This window comes from Cololabis saira, chromosome 11, assembly GCF_033807715.1.
Source record: "Cololabis saira isolate AMF1-May2022 chromosome 11, fColSai1.1, whole genome shotgun sequence".
In the NCBI taxonomy this organism is placed as follows: Eukaryota; Metazoa; Chordata; class Actinopteri; order Beloniformes; family Belonidae; genus Cololabis; species Cololabis saira.
Window position 1 is genome coordinate 45,154,822 of NC_084597.1, and position 22,214 is coordinate 45,177,035.

Consider the following 22,214-nt stretch of genomic DNA (forward strand, 5'->3'; position numbering starts at 1 on the left):
ATGCCACGCAGACGCAGACAGAGCTCTCGCCCCGTCCGCAGGCGCCGGAGAGTCCGTAGGACCCGCGTCGCCCGCAGACGCAGGAGAGTTGTCCGACGCAGACGCTGAAGGTCAACAGATGATGGAGGGAATCCTGAATGAATGATTTAAAAAAGGAAAAAAATACATAAAAATAAATAATGAAAAAAAAATAACGTAAAAAAAAACAAAAAACAAACACAATCCCTGATCTTAGTCACTTGAACCTGTTTTGTATTGGTTCAAGTGACCTGTAAAAAGTGAATGTGAGGTAGGACACTAGAACTTACTGTTCTAGAGTTTGTGGAGGCCCTGTGGCTTAGTTGGTCAAAGCACCTGTCTAGTAAACAGGAGATCCTGGGTTCAAATCCCAGCAGAGCCTCTAGACTCATCTGTCTTTGGATGAGAAAAAGATGATAGATGTCTCATTCATTCATGGTTCAACCATGGTGGTGAAATGAAAAAATTACATGTAGCTTAAACAAAATAAATACATAGCCCAAGGTCATGGGGTCAGTCCCCATACTGGCCAAACTGTTTACCACTAAAACTCGGGTTGTTGTTGAAAGTTTCAGATTATAAAAATTGTATTTTGACCTGTCCAGGGATCTGTCTCTCACCTGAAAATGAGCTGGGATAGGCTCCAGCAGACCCCCGTGACCCTGCAAAGAATGTAGCGGGTAAAGATAATGGATGGATATACCATCAAGTACTTTCAGTACTAATCAGTTAGCTGGGCTAGAGCTGTGGTGGTTGAATGACACTCTCTGTATGCATGCTGTGAACTTGTGATCACATTATTTATGATCAGAGGTGTCTTCAGTATTCACATTCATTACTCAGGTAGAAGTATAGATACTAGAGTTTAAAAATACTCCTGTAGAAGTTGAAGTATAAACTCAAGTTTTTTACTCAAGTAAAAGTATAAAACTACTGGTTTCAAAACTACTTAAAGTATAAAAGTAAAAGTAATGTAAGGGGGAAAAAAGCCATTAAGGACAAAAGCCATTGAAAATGAATGCATCTTAGTATAATGCAAATATATTAAAGAACCATATATGTGTACTATTGAGCATTAACATGTGTTTCAGAGAGCAGCAGATATGATGACTAGTTGCCTATAAGTATTGTAATGGTGCAAAAAGTCAAACTTCAGAGGCATGTTATCATTTATCCTAACCTTTATTGGAATGTACATCCAAGTTTAGTTGCAGGAATCTGAGGGAACGGATGTAAGAACAAAACTGGACAAGAACATCTGAAACAACCACAACCAAATTCACTCTATCCGGATGGAGCAATTTAACTGGATAGTTTTTATTTAAAGGCCGAAATGAAATAGAGTAACGAGGCTGTTTTTAAAATGTAAGGAGTAAAAAGTACAGATAATTGCGTGAAAATGTAAGGAGTAAAAGTAAAAAGTCGTCGGAAAAATAATTACTCCAGTGAAGTATAGATAACCAAAATTTCTACTTAAGTAAGGTAACAAAGTATTTGTACTTCATTACTTGACACCTCTGTTTATGATAAAATACTTTTGGATTGGATTAAAAACTATCTTTTCTAATAATTTGCTTAAGACAGGAAGTATGCTTATTGGACGGCTGTTAGCATCTATGAAGTTAGATTTATTGTCCTTTGGTATTGGAATTATCTTAGCCTCTTTCCAAATTCTTGATCAAACCCCGTTAGTAAAACATCTATTAAAGATGTGACAAATGGGAGTTGATATGTAAGCTGCAGCAAGTCGTAGCAGTTTACCATCTAGCTTGTCTGTTCCAGCAGGTTTTTCAATTGGCAGAGATAGTAATAGTTTATTTATGTCAGGGACAGCAATCTGGACAAAGTCAAACTTACAGTTCTTATGTGGTAACAGTGACCACTCAGATCCTACAGCTTTTTCCCGAAGGATGGTCGCCCCTCTCCCATTGCGCAAAGCATGTTTGTGGAGAACCTGGTGCTAAATCACTTGAAGACAACCTGATTCTGGGTCAGGGTTTCGTGCGTAGCAGAGCAGCTACCTCGCTGCGATCTATTGAAAGTCAGCCCTCGATCCAAGCTTTTGTCGGCCGGTCCTGGCGCTGTCCATGGTACCACGGGCATGAAAAGTGTTTAAAAATGTTTGAAAAATGTTGAGAGTCCCCTGCAGAGTGCTGGGCAGGAGGCACGTTCAAAGTCCCTCTCGGGCTGCGGAGCGCTGTCCATGGTACCACATACACGAGGCATGTGTTGGAAAAGTTTCTAAGTCCCTACACGGGCTGCACAGCGCTGTCCGCGGTACCACGGGCACGAGGTCCCCGGGTGTACCAGGGGCCTCTCCTCCGGGCCCGTGGGCTGGGCTCTATCACTCAGGGGTGGCCGGTCGGAGGGGTGCTTAAGTGCGGGTCCCCGGGCTCGGCCGGAGCTCCGGGTTGAGGGCTTTGGCTCCCGGTGTGGGGGTCTGGCCGGGGTGCAGTGCGGTGGTTGGCGGGGATGGGTGTGGTGTTGAGTTAAGTCTGATTTCATTTACCCAAGCAAGTCTCTGTTTTACCTTTAATGGCTTTTTCTGGACTTGTTTTAAGGAAGCTTCACGAAGGGTTTTACAGGCATTTCCACAAATGTCAGCGTGGGTTTAGAAAGTGTATAAGAGCATAAAGCCCTGGCCTCTGAGCCAGAATAGAAACTGCTGAAGATCATCATTCCACTGTTAGCACATGATTGGACGTTTTCATCCTGCCATCATTGTCAGATGACTGTACACATCAATGATCAATACATGACTGTGACATCACTGTTGTCTGCGGCGGTTTCCAGACTTATCAGGTGAAATCACAGCTAAAAACCCTGTAAGATGTGTTTTATTACAGTCATCATTCTCTTATTCACTATTTTGTAATTTAAAGTAATTAAAAGTCTGCTTTCTTTTTTTCTATGACATCATCACTGTTATGAAGTAAAAACTAAACCAAAAAACCCCAAATAATATGGTCATTATTTCCATTGAAGAAGATATGATGTCATCAAGTTATGATGTCATTAATTCCATTGAAGAAGATATGATGTCATCAAGTTATGATGTCATTAATTCCATTGAAGAAGATATGATGTCATCAATTCCATTAACATTCCATTCCATCAACAAGCTTGTAACAGAGTTTATAAATAGAACTCCTTCTTACTAGTTCTCATCACATCTTTTGACAATGCCACGCAGACGCAGACAGAGCTCTCGCCCCGTCCGCAGGCGCCGGAGAGTCCGTAGGACCCGCGTCGCCCGCAGACGCAGGAGAGTTGTCCGACGCAGACGCTGAAGGTCAACAGATGATGGAGGGAATCCTGAATGAACGATTTAAAAAAGGAAAAAAATACATAAAAATAAATAATGAAAAAAAAAATAACGTAAAAAAAACAACAAAAAACAAACACAAACCCTGATCTTAGTCACTTGAACCTGTTTTGTATTGGTTCAAGTGACCTGTAAAGAGTGAATGTGAGGTAGGACACTAGAACTTACTGTTCTAGAGGTTGTGGAGGCCCTGTGGCTTAGTTGGTCAAAGCACCTGTCTAGTAAACAGGAGATCCTGGGTTCAAATCCCAGCAGAGCCTCTAAACCCCAGAGGGGCCCAGATCAATTCAAATGTAATGCTTTATGCAAATAAATGGTAATGCCAAATGCAAAGCCAATTTTAATGCAGTAGTTTTATATCTGCACTAGAGAATCTAAGGTTTATCAGCTCAAGGTGAAACTGTGGGAAATACATCCCAGGGGCCTCATTTATCAACCGTGCGTACGCACAGATCTGTGCGTAAAGCGTGCGTACGAGCATTTCGACGCAAAGTATGGTATTTATCAACATGTATTTGTGCGCAGAAACACGTGTAAATATACGCACAGCTCCGACCATGCGTACGCACAAAACCTAGTGGTAGAACAGTTAAACTACAAATAGAACCCATTAAAAGAGTCTCAAACTTTACATGTGAAGTTTGAGACCGCTGAACTGTGACTGAACGGGGAACATGTGCACTTGCTCCCCGTTTCCTGCAATTAATAAAAATTATCCATAAGTAATTCAGACATTTTGAATAATTGGTGTGAAAAGCTATAAAAGACAGCTTTGGCAGGACGACCTGAAAAGAAAATACAAGTACCATGGCTTATCTTGCACTGTTGGAGGATTTAGAGACCGTGCGCTCCGCAAAAACACGCTCCGCAGAGAGCGCGTTTTCAAAGAGCGCGCTGATCTGTTCAGTGAGAGCACGGAGCGGCTTCTCAGCAGGTACCGCTTCCCCAAAAACATTCTGATGGATCTATGTTGTGATTTACAACTCCATCCCAGTCACATCCAGCTCCTGTCCACCCTGGGATGTTTGTCCACCGGAACATTTCAGAGAGAGATTGGAGACATGCGGCATTTCGCAGCAGAATCATGCCGGCAGTGTTGTATGCAATAATTTCTCTGGCCCTAATTTACACCCAGTTTCCATACACACATTACCAACAAGCCCAAATTAAACGAGGATTTCACGCCATCGCCGGATTCCCAAACATAATTGGAGCTATATTGCACCCAAATCGCAATAAAAGCACCATCACATAATTAATTCAGTTACGTGGACATTAAAGGATTTCATTCAATCAGTGCACAAATAATCTGCGATGCAACTATGTCTCTGTTGCCCGTCGTTTCCCGGTGGCCTGCAGGAACGCAACACTCATTTATTCTGCAGAACAGCTTTATTGGTGTTTCCAATCCAAGCAGGAGCTTTAGACTCCAACCAAATCTTAATTTATATGGATAATCTTCCAAGAAATATATCAAACATGGTCAACATAATTATTTTACAAGCCAAATATCACATACATAAATGCAAATGGAATAACAGCAAACCCTCCATTGTACATCTGAAAAATGAATGTAAACTGTACTTAGCGTCTCTTAAACCAGTGGTTCTCAACTCCGGTCCTCGGGACCCCCTGCCCTGCATGTCTTAGATGTTTCCCTGCTTCAGCACACCGTGATAAAAGTACCTGTGTCATCAACAGAGCTGTGCAGACCTTGGTGACAAGCTAATTAGGACCATTAATTAGAATCAGGTGTGTTGGTGCAGGGAAACATCTAAAACATGCAGGACAGGGGCCCACGAGGATTGAGAAACACTGTGAAAAAAACGATATTGCCAAAAGCTTATCTGAAACGATGTCTTTGTTTCTTCATTTTTATTAATACACTTCCCATAGCTTGTCAGTAAATGTATCTTTTTTTTTTTTTTTGCTCTCAACCACCCCAAATGTTGAATATTTGTAGATAATTGATTATTTTGTTTCATTTGCCTTTTGTTGTAAACTCTACAGAATTTTGTTCAATAAAGTTTGTAAACCTCCAAGCGGGAGCTGTTGTTGCTCCATATATGGTCAATTGGAGGCGTTTCTGTATGCAAATGATGGTAACCATGCACGAGCACGGCAGTTAAGAACAGGTGGGATTTATCATCACTGATGTGCGTACGACCAGCGTCCGCACGTTTGATAAATCCGGATTTTTTTGTACTTACACACATTCTAAATTTCACTCCTACGACAGAATTTAGAACCTTTTCTACGCACTGTTGATAAATGAGGGCCCAGGGCCCTCATTTATCAACCGTGCGTACGCACAGATCTGTGCGTAAAGCGTGCGTACGAGCATTTCCACGCAAAGTATGGTATTTATCAACATGTATTTGTGCGCAGAAACACGTGTAAATATACGCACAGCTCCGACCATGCGTACACACAAAACCTAGTGGTAGAACAGTGAAACTACAAATAGAACCCATTAAAAGAGTCTCAAACTTTACATGTGAAGTTTGAGATCGCTGAACTGTGACTGAACGGGGAACATGTGCACATGTTCCCCGTTTCCTCCAATTAATAAAAATTCTCCATAAGTAATTCAGACATTTTGAATAATTGGTGTGACAAGCTATACAAGACAGCTTTGGCAGGACGACCTGAAAAGAAAATACAAGTACCATGGCTTATCTTGCACTGTTGGAGGATTTAGAGACCGTGCGCTCCGCAAAAACACGCTCCGCAGAGAGCGCGTTTTCAAAGAGCGCGCTGATCTGTTGATCAGTGAGAGCACGGAGCGGCTTCTCAGCAGGTACCGCTTCCCCAAAAACATTCTGATGGATCTATGCTGTGATTAACAACTCCATCCCAGTCACATCAAGCTCCTGTCCACCCTGGGATGTTTGTCCACCGGAACATTTCAGAGAGAGATTGGAGACATGCGGCATTTCGCAGCAGAATCATGCCGGCAGTGTTGTATGCAATAATTTCTCTGGCCCTAAATTACACCCAGTTTCCATACACACATCACCAACAAGCCCAAATTAAACGAGGATTTGACGCCATCGCCGGATTCCCAAACATAATTGGAGCTATATTGCACCCAAATCACAATAAAAGCACCATCACATAATAAATTCAGTTACGTGGACATGAAAAGATTTCATTCAATCAGTGCACAAATAATCTGCGATGCAACTATGTCTCTGTTGCCCGTCGTTGCCCGGTGGCCTGCAGGAATGCAACACTCATTTATTCTGCAGAACAGCTTTATTGGTGTTTGCACCTCCAAGCAGGAGCTTTTGACTCCAACCAAATCTTAATTTATGGATAATCTTCCAAGAAATATATCAAACATGGTCAACATAATTATTTTACAAGCCAAATATCACATACATAAATGCAAATGGAATAACAGAAAACCCCTCCATTGTACATCTGAAAAATGAATGTAAACTGTAGTGTTTCTCAATCCTGCTCATCGTGGGCCCCTGTCCTGCATGTTTTAGATGCTACCCTGCTTCAGCACACCGTGATAAAAGTACGTGTGTCATCAACAGAGTTGTGCAGACCTTGGTGACAAGCTAATTAGGACCATTAATTAGAATCAGGTGTGTTGGTGCAGGGAAACATCTAAAACATGCAGGACATGGGCCCACGAGGACCAGGGTTGAGAAACACTGTCTTAAACCGATGCGTGAAAAAAACGATATTGCCAAAAGCTTATATGAAACGATGTCTTTGTTTCTTAATTTTTATTAATACACTCCCCATAGCTTGTCAGTAAATGTATCTTTTTTTTTTGCTCTCAACCCCCCCAAATGTTGAATATTTGTAGATAATTGATTATTTTGTTTCATTTGCCTTTTGTTGTAAACTCTACAGAATTTTGTTCAATAAAGTTTGTAAACCTCCAAGCGGGAGCTGTTGTTGCTCCATATATGGTCAATTGGAGGCGTTTCTGTATGCAAATGACGGTAACCATGCACGAGCACGGCAGTTTAGAACAGGTGGGATTTATCATCACTGATGTGCGTACGACCGGTGTCCGCACGTTTGATAAATCCGGATTTTTTTGTACTTATTCTAAATTTCACTCCTACGACAGAATTTAGAACCTTTTCTACGCACTGTTGATAAATGAGGGCCCAGGGCCCTCATTTATCAACCGTGCGTACGCACAGATCTGTGCGTAAAGCGTGCGTACGAGCATTCCCACGCAAAGTATGGTATTTATCAACATGTATTTGTGCGCAGAAACACGTGTAAATATACGCACAGCTCCGACCATGCGTACACACAAAACCTAGTGGTAGAACAGTGAAACTACAAATAGAACCCATTAAAAGAGTCTCAAACTTTACATGTGAAGTTTGAGATCGCTGAACTGTGACTGAACGGGGAACATGTGCACATGTTCCCCGTTTCCTCCAATTAATAAAAATTCTCCATAAGTAATTCAGACATTTTGAATAATTGGTGTGAAAAGCTATAAAAGACAGCTTTGGCAGGGCGACCTGAAAAGAAAATACAAGTACCATGGCTTATCCTGCACTGTTGGAGGATTTAGAGACCGTGCGCTCCGCAAAAACACGCTCCGCAGAGAGCGCGTTTTCAAAGAGCGCGCTGATCTGTTCAGTGAGAGCACGGAGCGGCTTCTCAGCAGGTACCGCTTCCCCAAAAACATTCTGATGGATCTATGCTGTGATTAACAACTCCATCCCAGTCACATCAAGCTCCTGTCCACCCTGGGATGTTTGTCCACCGGAACATTTCAGAGAGAGATTGGAGACATGCGGCATTTCGCAGCAGAATCATGCCGGCAGTGTTGTATGCAATAATTTCTCTGGCCCTAATTTACACCCAGTTTCCATACACACATTACCAACAAGCCCAAATTAAACGAGGATTTCACGCCATCGCCGAATTCCCAAACATAATTGGAGCTATTGCACCCAAATCACAATAAAAGCACCATCACACAATTAATTTAGTTACGTGAACATGAAAGGATTTCATTCAATCAATGCACAAATAATCTGCGATGCAACTATCTCTGTTGCCCGTCGTTGCCCGGTGGCCTGCAGGAATGCAACACTCATTTACTCTGCAGAACAGCTCTGTTGGTGTTTGCACCTCCAAGCAGGAGCTTTTGATTCCAACCAAATCTTCATTTATATGGATAATCTTCCAAGAAATATATCAAACATGGTCAACATAATGATTTTACTAGGTAAATATCACATACATAAATGCAAATGGAATAACAGCAAACCCTCCATTGTACAACTGAAAAATGAATGTAAACTGTACTTAGCGTCTCTTAAACCAGTGGTTCTCAACTCCGGTCCTCGGGACCCCCTGCCCTGCATGTTTTAGATGCTACCCTGCTTCAGCACACCGTGATAAAAGTACGTGTGTCATCAACAGAGTTGTGCAGACCGTGGTGACAAGCTAATTAGGACCATTAATTAGAATCAGGTGTGTTGGTGCAGGGAAACATCTAAAACATGCTGGACATGGGTGCCACGAGGACCAGGGTTGAGAAACACTGTCTTAAACTGATGCGTGAAAAAAACGATATTGCCAAAAGCTTATATGAAACGATGTCTTTGTTTCTTCATTTTTATTAATACACTTCCCATAGCTTGTCAGTAAATGTATCTTTTTTTTTTTTGCTCTCTACCCCCCCAAATGTTGAATATTTGTAGATAATTGATTATTTTGTTTCATTTGCCTTTTGTTGTAAACTCTACAGAATTTTGTTCAATAAAGTTTGTAAACCTCCAAGCGGGAGCGGTTGTTGCTCCATATATGGTCAATTGGAGGCGTTTCTGAATGCAAATGAGGGTAACCATGCACGAGCACGGCAGTTAAGAACAGGTGGGATTTATCATCACTGATGTGCGTACGACCAGCGTCCGCACGTTTGATAAATCCGGATTTTTTTGTACTTACACACATTCTAAATTTCACTCCTACGACAGAATTTAGAACCTTTTCTACGCACTGTTTTTTTTTTTTTTTTTTTTTTTTACCTTGTCTGCACACATATTATTGATTGATACCATGACGGTAGAAACCAAAAGTGTATATGTGTGCATTATTACTATATTTAATATATATACATATATATACGCACACATATGCGTACACATACATAAATATACACATACAAACCCAGTGTTTTTTGTTTTTTTTTGGGGGGGGGGGTGACGACCTCCACTGCCAATCCAGGAAGCAGGAACACACGGAGACACACGTCAAGCACTGGAAATCTGCAACAAAAAACCACAAACAAAGCACGAAACCGCACGGAGCCAACCAAAACAATAACAGCAATCGACCTAAATCTTGAGATCTGATCGCAGTCTGAGCTAAGCTATCGCTACCGCTACCTAAACCCAAAAACTAGAGAGCCAGCATGCAGGTGAACAAGCCAGTGTGTATATCTATGTGTGTGTGTGTGTATGTATATGATCATGCGTGTGTGTGTGTGTGTGTGTGTGTGTGTGTAAATGCATGTGACTAAGTGACTATATGTGTGTGTGTGTGTGTGTGTGTAATAAACCAAAGCTCCACCTGAAGTGTATCTATAGTGGGGGAGGGGGGGGAGCAACCCCGCCACCCGCGAGACCAGAGGCCGACACGGAAGAGCCCGGAACCCAGGCCACCGGCAACCCCACCTTTTCTACGCACTGTTGATGATGTTCTAAACTGCCGTGCTCGTGCATGGTTACCGTCATTTGCATTCAGAAACGCCTCCAATTGGCCATATATGCATAGACATAATAAAGAGTAGACGCCGCATCGACCGCTGCTGCCTATTGGCGCCGACGAGCCGTGGGGCCGCCATCTTGGGGCGGTCACTCGCTCCACTCAGTGTAATCTGTTTGGCAGGCACAATGAACTGTCAGCGCATTTAATTCATCATAACTCGCTGAGTACTAAACTGATTGTCACGCAGTTTTTTTTGCTGCAAACTTTATACATGTAGCTATGATACAGGACACATGGTTCGGCGTATTTTATTATTCATAAAGGGCTTAAGAGTAATACAATATTCAGATAGAGAGAGAGGGATGTATATTCACGTCGAAACAGCAGGAAATGTACCTATTCCATTCATTCATTTTTTTTCATTTATTCTTTATTTTCATTCAAAAAACAAAACAATTCAATACAAACACAAATACAAATGTTCCTAACTTATGAATGAAAAGGGAGCAGAAAGAAGAAGAATCTTATCTGATCTGCCCCTTTCACAAATAACATAATTTAATAATAATTAAAAAAAAATAAAAAAAAACTAAGTGAATAAAAACAACTAAAATAAAATTGAAATAACATTAAATAAAATTACCACCGCCTACGGGTATGTCAATCAAACTCAACATTTTTCGTTATATTTCCTTAACATACAGGTTTTAATTGTTCTTTTAAATGTAATGTTTGATTTGGATTCTTTGTTTTCTTTGTTCAGATTGTTCCATAAATTGATTCCTTTCACAGAAACACAACGTTCCATCAATTTTGTCCTGCATCTTGGTTTTATAAAAATCTCTGTTCCTTTTAAGTTATACTTGCTTTTTCTTTTTTCAAATCTTTTCTGAATGTTGATTGGTAAAGTTTTTTTATGAGCTTTAAACATAATTTGCAGAATACTATGGTCTACTAGTTCATGAAATTTCAACAAATTTAACTGAAGGAATAATGGATTTGTTGGATCTCTATATCGTTTTCTACTAATTATCCTTATGGCTCTTTTTTGCAGAATGAAAATTGATTGAATATATGTTTTACAGGCATTTCCCCAAACTTCAACACAGTAGGTCAGATATGGAACAATCAGAGTGTTATATAAAATGTACAATGCTTTGTTGTCCAATAAATCCTTAACTTTGCGTAACAGAGCAATTGTTTTTGATATTTTTATCTTTGTATAATTGATATGTGATTTCCAATTCAAATTCTCATCCAGCATGACACCCAAAAACCTGGTTTCTCTTACTCTATTAATTTCAATACCATCTATATTAATTGAAGTGTCTGTTTCTCTTTTTCTGTTACTAAATATCATGAAGTTTGTTTTTTCAAGATTCACTGATAATTTATTTACCTCAAACCATGTTTTTATTTTTTTTATAATATATATATATATATATATATATATATATATATATATATATATATATATATATATATATATATATATATATATATATATATATATATATTATAAATATATATATATAATATATATATATAAAATAGATATATTATATATATATATATATATATATTATAAAATATATATATATATATATTTTATAATATATTTTTTTTAATATTTTTTATTATGATGAAATGACATAAGGGATGGAAAGGAGGGATGGCAGTTTTACAGGGGGGATGATTTGGACCGTTTTTATTTCAGGGGGGATGCCATCCCCCCTCATCCCCCCTCAACTCCAGTACTGACTACAACAAAGCCTGGATAACAAATGGGGGAGAGGAGGAAGTGGAAATGCCTCTACACGCTCTTATCTTGCTTTTCAGAATTGCATAACAAAGCAGTGATAGAATAAAAATGTAAATTCTAAAGTTAAACACAAGAACGTGACAGATCCCCGCCCCAAACCATATTTACACATGTACAAAGTTGCTCATGAAAGTATAGCATGAACTATGAAGTAAAACCCTTGAAAGAGGACTGTTTTGCAGAGCTTCTTTCTCGTGCTCCCTTTCTGCAGGTTAAGAGTGTTGAGTTTGGCAATGTGGTGCAGCCTTATTTTAAGAAACACCGACACAACCAATGACAACAGGTTGGAATGATGGTTGTCGATGCCAAACTGTGTCTCCTGGATGTGTTCCAGGAGCTCCAAGTGATCCTGGCTGAACCTGTAGGTGAGCACATAGGGCTGAACTTGGATCAGTTCTGGAATCATCAGCATCAACGTGTCAATGCTGATGACAAATCCGATGACACACAAATACCTGCAAAAGAAAAAAGTTTTATTACTCTGATCACGGCGAAAAAAGACACCCCAAGAAAGCACTGTGTAATTTTGTTCATTCAAAGCAGTAAAGTGAATTTTCCATCCCATTCATCTATAGTGTCTTATCACCAATTCTTGAGTGCCTGTTACAGGGGTGCAAACTCACAGAGAATGAAAATGGTAAACAGCTACCAGGGTGGATAAATAATTAGTTTGCATCCATGTTTTTAGGAATGTGATCTGTTCCTTTTATAGATTTAGGACACTTAACTAACTAGGAACAATGACTTGCAGAACTGGGAGAATTTGAGAACAAGAACACATGCAATACCTACCATTACCATATACTTACCATTTAGAAACATCTAGGTCTGAAACACATTGAATACAAAATAATTCCAACAGAAACAAAACTGCATATTGAAAAACTTTTAAACAAGAGATCATATCAATATACATACCATCCTTCTGGCACCTGCATAAACTTGATGTTATAATACATACTGTTATGACACTTGTGTCCGACTGATAGGTAGGTACAGCACCAGCTAACTAATAAGGACTGGCTGACTGACTTTAACAGTGCAGAGCCAGGTTTCTAAGTCACTGAGCCTCCAGCGTTACCATTATACTGCATTTGTTACACTCACCAACGCCTTTCTTCTTCAAAAATCTACTCAAGTAACTTGAAAGTAAAAGTATGGTGATTTAAAACTACTCCTAGAAGTACTTTTTTCCCCAAAAGTTAGTCAAGTAACGGAGTAAGATTAAATGTAACTCGTAACCTCCTCTGCATGTGAATAATAACATTACAGTCTGTGTCACTAGTCAGTGTTATACCAGTAATATTTGGTTTATTTCTACAATAACATTATTGTGTCAATTTGTAAGTCAGTGTTATGGAATACGATATATAAAGTCTTAGTTCATAGCTGGTTGAACATCTGCACTAAACATAGCCTATCTAGCTGGCTACGATTTCACTGGTGGACATAAATACAGTACAGTAATATTCTATTCACAAAACACAATCAAAAATAATGTTCAATCTTACTTGTGAAAAGTAATCCCCCGATCCCTGTTCTCGATGGTCCGCCGATTGGAACACGAATATGCACAATGTTGTGACATCTTCAAACTTCTGCTGTTAACTCACTCTGCTGCTACTGTTCTGCTGCTAGGCAACGGAGTAGGACGACCGCCCCAAGATGGCGGCCGCATTTCTCGCGCACCAGCAGCCAATGCGGCGTCTAGTGTTATGCATATATGGAGCAACAACAGCTCCCGCTTGGAGGTTTTCAAACTTTATTGAACAAAATTCTGTAGAGTTTACAACAAAAGGCAAATGAAACAAAATAATCAATTATCTACAGACATTCAACATTTGGGGGGGTTGAGAGCAACAACAAAAAAAAAAAAGATACATTTACTGACAAGCTATGGGAAGTGTATTAATAAAAATTAAGAAACAAAGACATTGTTTCATATAAGCTTTTGGCAATATCGTTTTTTTCACGGATTAGTTTTAGAGACGCTTCTCAACCCTGGGCCCTCATTTATCAACAGTGCGTAGAAAATGTCCTAAATTCTGTCGTAGGAGTGAAATTTAGAATGTGTGTAAGTACAAAAAAATCCGGATTTATCAAAAGGGCAGACGCTGGTCGTACGCACATCAGTGATGATAAATCCCACCTGTTCTTAACTGCCGTGCTCGTGCATGGTTACCGTCATTTGCATACAGAAACGCCTCCAATTGACCATATATGGAGCAACAACAGCTCCCGCTTGGAGGTTTTCAAACTTTATTGAACAAAATTCTGTAGAGCTTACAACAAAAGGCAAATGAAACAAAATAATCAATAATCTACAAATATTCAACATTTGGGGGGGTTGAGAGCAACAACAAAAAAAAAAAAAGATACATTTACTGACAAGCTATGGGAAGTGTATTAATAAAAATTAAGAAACAAAGACATTGTTTCATATAAGCTTTTGGCAATATCGTTTTTTTCACGCATCAGTTTAAGACAGTGTTTCTCAACCCTGGTCCTCGTGGGCCCCTGTCCTGCATGTTTTAGATGTTTCCCTGCACCAACACACCTGATTCTAATTAATGGTCCTAATTAGCTTGTCACCAAGGTCTGCACAACTCTGTTGATGACACACGTACTTTTATCACGGTGTGCTGAAGCAGGGTAGCATCTAAAACATGCAGGACAGGGGCCCACGATGAGCAGGATTGAGAAACACTACAGTTTACATTCATTTTTCAGATGTACAATGGAGGGGTTTGCTGTTATTCCATTTGCATTTATGTATGTGATATTTACCTAGTAAAATCATTATGTTGACCATGTTTGATATATTTCTTGGAAGATTATCCATATAAATGAAGATTTGGTTGGAATCAAAAGCTCCTGCTTGGAGGTGCAAACACCAACAGAGCTGTTCTGCAGAATAAATGAGTGTTGCATTCCTGCAGGCCACCGGGCAACGACGGGCAACAGAGACATAGTTGCATCGCAGATTATTTGTGCATTGATTGAATGAAATCCTTTCATGTTCACGTAACTAAATTAATTGTGTGATGGTGCTTTTATTGTGATTTGGGTGCAATATAGCTCCAATTATGTTTGGGAATCCGGCGATGGCGTCAAATCCTCGTTTAATTTGGGCTTGTTGGTGATGTGTGTATGGAAACTGGGTGTAATTTAGGGCCAGAGAAATTATTGCATCCAACACTGCCGGCATGATTCTGCTGCGAAATGCCGCATGTCTCCAATCTCTCTCTGAAATGTTCCGGTGGACAAACATCCCAGGGTGGACAGGAGCTTGATGTGACTGGGATGGAGTTGTTAATCACAGCATAGATCCATCAGAATGTTTTGGGGGAAGCGGTACCTGCTGAGAAGCCGCTCCGTGCTCTCACAGATCAACAGATCAGCGCGCTCTTTGAAAACGCGCTCTCTGCGGAGCGTGTTTTTGCGGAGCGCACGGTCTCTAAATCCTCCAACAGTGCAAGATAAGCCATGGTACTTGTATTTTCTTTTCAGGTCGTCCTGCCAAAGCTGTCTTTTCTAGCTTTTCACACCAATTAAAAGCGGGTCCCCGGGTTCGGACGGTGAGCCGGGTCTTTGGGTGGCTCCAGGTGAGCCGGGTTGTTGAGGTTGTTGAGTTGTTGTTGGGGTCTGGTGGTGGAAGCTCCTGAGGTGTGTTTGTGTTCAATAAATGGAGAGGAGACATGGAGCGTGTCTATCACTTCAGCAGTATATTTAATTAACGGTCAACGGTTAACGTTTGAGACATCAGCTGTTTTAACAGTCGGGGCAAAACGTTACCATGACAACACCGGAGGGGGCGGGGACTCCCACTATAACAGAATCCCATAACATCTCCCTTTTTTTTTTTTTTTTTGTAACATCACACCATCATAAAACAACAGTCTGCCCAAGCATCAAATCCAGTCTATAGGTTTAGTCAATCTGGCACCTTCACCAGCCTGCCGCTGGCTGTTCTGTATCCTGTAGCGGGTGGTGACCCCCCATGGGCTGGTGACGACGACTCTGACCTGCTGCTCTGGTTTCCTGTGGACTTGTGCCACAGGCTGCGCCCTCATCCACTGCATTTCGGGGTGGACTACTGGGTTGCTCGACAGGCAGGCTACTTTGCAGCCTGCTGTGCTGCACGTGCGGGGTGTCCCATCTCTCCAACCTCTGCTGGCCGCAGGTCCACCCGGTTCCGCCGGTAGTATGTTCCTTCTACATCCACCAGGTACGATCTGGGAGCCACCTGACGCAAGGAAACTCCTCTTCTCCACCTGCCCGTCCTGTCCCCAGGCAATGGCTTCATTCTAATGTCCTGGCCAATTTTCAGCTCAGGCAGGTCCCTGGCTGACCTGTCGTACCAGAGCTTGGCTGTTTGATGTTTGACCCGCAGTTTGTCTGGAACCCTGGTGACCACGCTCGGCTCCAGGAGTGTGTCAGCCACTGGAAGCGGGGTCCTCAGTCTACGGGACATCAGTCTCTGCGCTGGGCTGCTGAACATGCCCTCCGAGGGTGTGTTTCTCCACTGTAGAATAGCCAGCCACGGGTCATTACCTGCACTGGTCGCCTTTTTACACAGATTCTTCACTATTTTTAAAGCAGACTCCGCTTTTCCATTCGATTTTAGATATCTGGGTGAGGACTTAACGTGTTCAAAGTCACATTCTTTCGCAAACTTTCTGAATGTTTCACAGTCAAACTGGGGCCCACAGTCTGTTATGACCCGGTCAGGCTGCCCGTGCCTTGCAAACTGGGCCTTGCACCTCAGTACTGTGGTCTCTGCTGATAGATCTGGGAGAAGCTCTATTTCCCAAAAATCTGAATAATGATCTACAATCAGCAGAAAGTGTTTTCCTGCCTGCATGAACAAGTCCATACTCACAATCTGCCATGGCCACGCTGGGAGTGCATGTGACAGCATTGTTTCGCGCTGCTGCTCATGTGAGTATTCGTTGCATGCTGAACACTAGCTCACATAGTCCTTGACTTCCCCGTGCATGTTTGGCCAGTACAGCGTGTCTCTCGCCTGTCTATAGCAAGCATCTCCTCCTACATGGCTGACATGGATGCTTTTCAACATTTCCGCACGCAGTGATTTTGGGACTATGACTCTCTGACTTTTGAAGAGCACTCCATCTTGCGCATTGATCTCGTCCCTGATTGACCAGTATTCTCTGATGGCCAGTGGGGTGTCCTCCCGACGATCTGGCCATCCTTGGAGCACTGCTGCCTTCAACAGCTGAAGAGCGTCATCTCCCTCAGTGTGTTGTCTGATCTGACTTAGGCGCCTGCTGGTGACATTCAGATAATCAGCCTGATTTATCTGTTCTGTGTTCTCCTGTGCCCTCTGCAGGTTACAGATGTTGTGTTTTGTGTAGCTTGTGTCAGTCCTCTGTGGTGGAACCGTGGCTCTGCTCAAAGTGTCACTGATGTGCATGTCGGGACCTGGCTTGTATATTACCTTGAGGTTATAATTCTGGAGCGTGAGCAGCATGCTCTGGAGACGCTTGGGGGCCGTGAGGAGGGACTTGTTGAAGATTGAGGTAAGTGGCTTATGATCCGTTTATGCAGTGATCTCCGCCCGCCCGTACAGGTAGTAGTGAAACCGCTGGCATGCAAACACAATTCCCAGGCACTCTTTTTCAATTTGTGCATAATTTTGTTCTGTCTGAGTTAGTGCCCGTGATGCGTACCCTATTGGCTGTTCCTCCTGTAATAGGCAACATCCCAGTCCTTTCTGACTTGCATCACACTGGATGGTGACCGGCTTGGTCACGTCGTAGTATCTCAGGGTCGGGGCTGCTGTGACCAAACGCTTGATTTCTTCAACTGCAGCGTCATGCTTTGGCAGCCAGTGCCATGGGACGTCTCTGTCCAGCAGCCTACGTAGTGGCTCACACACCTCCGAGAGGTGTGGGGTGAACTTTGCCAGGTAGGTCACGAAGCCTATCAGTCTCTGTACTGCTTTGGTGTCTGTGGGGATAGGCATATGCTGCACAGCCCTGACTTTTTCCGGGTCCACCCTGAGCCTCTCTGCTGACATAATGTGTCCATGAAACTTGACCTCCCTGACCCTGAACTGCAGTTTCTTTAGACTCAGTCTAAGCTTGACCATCCTGCACCTGTCCATGAGCTCTAGCAGTTTCTTGTCATGGTCCCTTGTGGCTTCCTCATCTGTGTCCCCACACCCCACCACCAGTATGTCATCTGCAATGGGTTCTACGCCGTTGAGCCCAGCCAGTAGCTCATGCTGTTTCCCTTGATATACCTATGGGGCCACCGATACCCCGAAAGGCAGCTTTAGCCAGCGTTTCCTGCCCCAGGGTGTCCAAAATGTGGTTGTGTAACTGCTTTCTTCATCTAGCTTACACTGTAAAAATGCATCACGTGCGTCTACAAGAGTGAAAACACGGGCCTTGGGCAGCTTATATAAAACATCCTCAAGTGTTGGCATTATATAATGAGACCTCTTCAAAGCTAGATTTAGTGACTTGGGGTCTATGCAAATCCTCAGTTTCTCTGGCTGTCTGATTATCACCATGTTACTAATCCACTCGGTTGGTTCAGACACTGAGGCTAAATGTCCATCTCTCTCATGTTTGTCTAGTTGAGCCTTGACTGCATCCCTGAGAGCTACTGGAACATTACGTGGAGAAGCCTGCACTGGAGCTACATCCTTGTCTAACTCAAAGTGAACCTCCCCTGGGAGCGATTCGACTGGTGCATTGAAAACTTCGTCATAGGTTGTGATAAGATGCTGCCTAGTCAGACGCTCTGAGCTGCTGTGTCCTACCATAAGCAGCTCCTTGGGTATGGTGAAATGCATCAAACCTAGACGCTCGCAGGTATCACCTGACAGCAGGGGTCTCTGAGTGCTCCTCACTATCTCAAAGCTCAGCTCGTGCAATGTTCCTCTCACTACACACTCTGTTTTGAATATGCCGATGGATCTTATTGACTGGCCCGAATACAGAACCAGTCTGGTGTGGCTTGGTAATAACTTCGCCTGAGGTGCCAGTCTCCTCATGTCTGTTATGCTCATTACGTCACAAGTCGCACCTGAATCTAGTTGACATCTCTGGAATCCTCAATTTATTTTAATGTTAGCGAACCATTTCTTTCCAGATCCCTGTACTGCCCCAATGCTCTGTGCAGTATATATGTGTCCCTCCGTGTCAGAAGGGCTCATATCCTCCGGGTATTCAGTATCTGCTGTGTTTAACTGCCTGGTTGTTTGGTCCTTCTTCATGCACACTTTTGCAAAATGGTTGGCTGTTCCACAAGAGCGACAGTTCTTGCCATATGCAGGGCAAAATTCACGTCCGCGCCTGTGGGCGTTGCCACAAAATCTGCATGTTGCGCCTTCGCTTGTGCCAGCCGGCTGAGTCTGAAATCTGTCATGCTGGGTCTGCCTGGGCGCAGCCCGTGCCCGACGACTGCCTGCTGCATGCACTGTCTCCGGAGGTCTGTCATGTGCAGGGGTGGACTGGCCATCGGGCATACCGGGCATTTGCCCGGTGGGCCGATGGTGATTTTGGGCCGGGCCGGGCCGGCCCAAAAAAAAAATTTTTTTTTTTTTTTTTTTTTTTTTTTTTTTTTTTTTTTTTTGGCCCGGGCCGGCCCAAAATCACCATCGGCCGGCCCGATTTTGGGCTGGCCGATTTTTTTATTTTTTTTGGCCCGGGCAGGCCCATCGGCCCATTTGATTTTGTTTTTTACCTGACAACAACTGGTACCACTGGCCGATTGGTTATGATGAGTTAGATTGGTTATGGCATACCTGCCAACATTGGGATGTGAAAAAGAGGGAGATTTTCTGGGGTAGCGGTTGGAATGCTCCACTCACAACATCCCCGCCCTGATATAAACAAGGCGACTTTTAATGAGCTTTAAATCCATAGGTACAATGAAATGTGCTAAAATGTACCTCCCAACATGATTCTACAGCCTTCTTGGAGCCAAATAAGTTTAGTATTAATAACAATAAAATACAATATTTGTAGAATTTTCCAGGTTCCCTTTGTCACCCAAGGACCTGTTGTAATTGTAGGTGGCAGACTTTGCAGCTTCAATCACTCTTGGAGGGAACATACTTGTGGCCAGGGCTGGTATGGTTAATCTTGCAAGAAAGGAGTGCGCAAAGAGTACAATTATCCATACTCATTGTGTTTTCTGTGAGGATCTTTTTCACCGTGCTGATGACCTCTCTGAGCTTGCATTGCTGTGAGGGATGCAGAGCATCGCCTTCATCAGTGATGTCAGATTTGTAAAGCTCTCCTCTTTCCCTAGAAGAACCCAGAACCTTCAACTCTCACTTCCTGTGGGAGATCCTTGCTTGCTATGACTTGATACTCCACCAACACTTCCCTCAGCTTTTTTTCAAAGCATTTTCTCAAACAAAACAAATTTTCAAATTTTCAAATAACAAAATAACATATTTTAACCATTTTCCAAACAATAAAATAACTGAAAAATCTAAAAAATGGTTCAAATATGTTATTTTGTAACTTGAACATTTTAAAATATGTTTATGTAATGCTTTGCTGATGAGAGAATATGTTTCTCTATTTTTCTTATTTTTGTGAGGGGGGATATATATTGTTTTTCGGCACTACCTTGTTCTCTATAGGTGATATAACATGAATTACTGTGGGATCGATAAAGTTCTTATTTTTGCCATCTGAGAGAATTAAACATATTATATTTGGTGCCTAACTGTTTCCCAAGTATATTAGTGCGTGTGTGAATGAATAAATGAGACGTAAAACGTAAATTTCTTTGTAGAAAGGCGCTTTATGAAAATAAGTCCATTCACTTGTATTAGTTTACAGCGCAGTCTGCCTGCAGCCAGGTCCCTCTCCGCAGTCTTGCCACATCCAATATGGCGGCGACGTTGACGTATCGCAGCAGCTCCATGGGGCGGAGCTTGGACGTAGGCAGTGCTTTTGGGTTGGGTTGCCAGGTTTGTCAGGAACCCGTTAATATAATACATCCATGCAGGAACCCCGACACGTGACACACCATTGACTCATTTCACTTTAAAATCGGGACATAAGCGGGAGAAATTACAAATCGGGAGCAGGGCGGGAGAAATGGTTGAAAATCGGGAGACTCCCGCTTAAATCGGGAGTGTTGGCAGGTATGGGTTATGGGCTGAAGTCTCGCGCCCCAAGGGGCCTCGCGCCCCAAGGGGCCTCGCGCCCCAAGGGGCCTCGCGCCCTGGGCCGTTTATTTATTTATTTTTTTTTCAAATTCTTTTTTTTTTTCAAATTTTTTTTCGTTTTTTCCCTTATAAATATCAACAGTCACGTTCCATTACAGACCTAAATGTGTACTAGTCTGTGCATATCAATAAATATATGTGCAATGATGCGCGTGTCTGTTGTTCAATACAACTGCGTCAGACCAAGCGCAGACACAAGGTGCTCTGATCCAGACGGGTGGAGTTGGAACAAACTGTCACACAATGTCGAGAGAACGAGACAGATTCAGGAAATTTCCATCAGGGGATGAAAAAAGAAAAAAAACTAAAGAAAATGGAAGAGTTTAATGCCTCTCTGAAAGGCTTGTTTGATAAATTTGTTACAAAAATCACCGATCCAACCGGGTCTCAAGCAGCCGTGGGGCCCCGTGTCGAGGCAAGCCAAATGATGATGAGGCAGGGGAAGTTATCCAGTATTTTGCTAATGTGAGAGTTAAAATTGCGCATATAGACACCCGATCCGACCCGAAAAAACCCAAAAAATTTCGCGCGCGCTCGCTACGCTCACGCGCGAGGGCCCCCCCAGCCTGAAAATCACAGGACTTATCTGTGGTGGTGAAAGAAGTCAGCAGTATGAATTTGAAAGATGTGTGAGCATCCCTTCATGATAAACAGAGGGGGAACGCATTCTGACAGCAGTATTTCACGCTTTCAGAATGCGTTCCCCCTGTTTAAAATGGGTTAATATATCATTGTAGATATCTGAAATGTTCTTTTTGACTAGGAACAATTGAATTACAGATATCTGCAACACATATCCAGTCTAGCTATTAAATGTTAAAACGGCTTGCCATACAAGTTTGCTGGTCTACTCAGAAACAGTACTAAGTACATCTATAACGGGACTGGGGGGGATGGTGTAGGTTTAGGTTTATTAGACAAGAACATACACACCAACAAGACAGTGTACAAGCGGTGTCACAAGAACGTTTGTTTTCATTCATAGGCTTCATTTTCTTTCCATCAATACCTGGTGGGCCGGTCTAGGCTCAAAATGCCCGGGCCGATTTATTGTCCCAGTCCAGCCCTGGTCATGTGTCATTGCTTTCAAACTCAAATCCGTAAATTCTGCCGCCCGG

General features: G+C 42.4%; 2 non-coding genes across 2 annotated transcripts; both read left to right on the top strand.

Moving 5' to 3' along the window:
- The first annotated feature begins 326 nt into the window (after positions 1-326).
- On the top strand, positions 327-400 carry trnat-agu (transfer RNA threonine (anticodon AGU)). The gene has a single exon. It is a non-coding gene; the product is annotated as a tRNA-Thr (tRNA).
- Positions 401-3,529: 3,129 nt separating this feature from the next.
- Positions 3,530-3,603, top strand: trnat-agu (transfer RNA threonine (anticodon AGU)). The gene has a single exon. It is a non-coding gene; the product is annotated as a tRNA-Thr (tRNA).
- The last annotated feature ends 18,611 nt before the right edge of the window (positions 3,604-22,214 follow it).